This window comes from Apium graveolens, chromosome 9, assembly GCF_009905375.1.
Source record: "Apium graveolens cultivar Ventura chromosome 9, ASM990537v1, whole genome shotgun sequence".
NCBI classification, from domain to species: Eukaryota; Viridiplantae; Streptophyta; class Magnoliopsida; order Apiales; family Apiaceae; genus Apium; species Apium graveolens.
Genome location: NC_133655.1, coordinates 589,602 through 592,207, shown reverse-complemented (window position 1 = coordinate 592,207; position 2,606 = coordinate 589,602).

The following is a 2,606-nucleotide window of genomic DNA, read 5'->3' as shown; positions in this document are numbered from 1 at the left end:
GACTTAGACTGTCAGGATTTTCAGTATCAGAATTTGAGTCTTCATTTTCAAATCTCAGCTGATCATGGTCAATAAAATCTTCAAGACCAGTAATCTTCTTGTCATCAAAGGAGACATTGATAGATTCCATGACCACTTTTGTTCTCAAATTATAGACTCTGAAGGCTTTTGTGGAAAGTGGATATCCAACAAAGATTCCTTCATCAGCTTTTAGATCAAACTTGGATAGCTGTTCAGGATGAGTCTTGAGAACAAAACACTTGCATCCAAATACATGAAAGTACTTCAGATTTGGCTTCTTTTTCTTCACCATCTCATAAGGTGTTTTTCCTTGCTTGTTAATGAGAGTTGCATTTTGAGTAAAACAAGCAGTCTGCACAGCTTCAGCCCAGAAATAGGTTGGAAGCTTTGCTTCTTCAAGCATTGTACGTGCAGCTTCAATGAGAGTTCTATTCTTCCTTTCAACAACTCCATTTTGCTGTGGAGTTCTAGGAGCAGAAAATTCCTTCTTTATTCCATGGTTTTTGCAGAACTCTTCCATTATCAAATTCTTGAACTCAGTGCCATTATCACTCCTTAAGGTTTTTACAGAATCTTTGACCAATTTATCCAGATGTTTGACATGATCAATCAAGATAGATGCAATTTCACTTTTTGTGTGCAAGAAATACACCCATGTGTATCTAGTGAACTCATCCACTATGACCAATGCATATTTCTTCTTTGCAATAGGCATGACATTTACTGGACCAAATAGATCAACATGTAGTAGATGATAAGGCTCAAGAATTGATGATTCAGTCTTGATCTTGAATGAAGATTTTCTTTGTTTGGCCTTCTGACAAGAATCACAAAGGCCATCAGGAGCAAATACTGAGTTTGGCAGTCCTCTCACAAGATCTTTCTTGACCAGTTCATTTATATTGTTAAAATTTAAATGAGAGAGTTTCTTGTGCCAATTCTAACTTTCTTCAATTGATGCTCTACTCATCAGACAGATTGCAGAACCATCAGTACTTGTTGAAAGCTTAGCTTCATAAATGTTACCACGCCTGTATCTTTTCAGAACAACTTTGCCTTTAGATTTACTCACAATTTCACCGTGTTCTTCAAAGAAATCAACATGATAACCTCTGTCACAGATTTGACTTATACTCAGCAGATTGTGTTTAAGTCCTGAGACCAGAGCTATTTCTTTAATGATGACATTCCCAAGATTGATATTGCCATATCCCAATGTTTTTCCAATGTTGCCATCTCCATAAGAAACACTTGGGCCAGCTTTCTTCACAAAGTCTGATAGCAGGGCCTTATTTCCAGTCATATGTCCTGAACATCCACTGTCCAGAACTAGAATATTTTTCCTGTTGCCCTGCAATCACAAAGACCACTAATGATTAGTTTTAAGGACCCAGACTTACTTGGGTCCTTTGGTCTTATCGAGTTTGTTAACATTTGCAGCGGATTTAGCATCAGAGTTTATGTTAACATTTTTCTTATCAGAATTTACACTATCAGACTTTGTTTCAGAATTTACACTAGAAGGAACAATGGAAACTTTCTTCAAAGAAGGTTTTATTTGATAATAATCATAGTACAAACTATGATATTCCTTACAAGTATAAATGGAATGCCATAAACTACCACAATGAAAACAAGGATTTTGTGGTTTATATCTAACAGACTGACTCTTAACTCCTGATTTTGAAGGTAAGGAGTTAATGTTTTTATTCTTCCTGCAAAAAGAAGCCAGATGGTTAGAACTTCCACAGTTATGACATATTTTCCTAGAAGCATCAGGAACAGGTTTATAATCATTGCTTTTATTCACACCTTCCTTTCCATTCCTATTTTTCCTAGGTGATTTTACCTTGTTTGCATTCTTAACATCTTTCAGCTTATGCTTAAGCTGCTTCTTAGTCATTAAGCCTATGTTTACTTCAGCTATCTTTTCCTGTTTTAGTTTGTCAGAAGTTAATTCCTCTTTAACTCCTGATTTCTCATTATCAGACTTTACAGTTACAAACTTAACAGGTTTTAACTTTGGCTTTTGCTTAACAACAGGCTTAATTTCTACAGTTCCTTTATCATTCTTATCCTTTCCATAACCTAAGCCTTCTTTCCAATTTTCACTACTTAGCAAATTTTGAGTTGTTCAGCCAGAGTTAGTCCAAGTCTTGATAATCTCTCTTTCCTTTTCTAACTCAGTTTTTAGAGATTCATTCATTTTTAGCACTTCATCCCTAACATAAAAAACATCATCTCTATCCTTCTGAGTTTGATGGAACATAACTAACTCTTTTTCTAAGAAATCATTTCTTTTCTTAAAAGCAAGATTTTCAGAAGTTAATCTTTCATATGTTAAAGTTTGATCTCTATAACTAACAAACATGGTTTTAAGATATCTTCTCAACTCATTAATATCATCAGTATGAAAAGCATAAGTAGTATGAGGTACCTTTGTTTCAGAAGCTTCAGAACTGCTCTCAGCACTTTCTTTATCAGCATTTGCCATCAATGCATAGTTCTCCTCACTTTCAGAGTCTGAGGTGTCTGTCCAGCTTTTCTGCTTTGTGACAAGAGCCTTTCCTTTGTCACCCTTTACC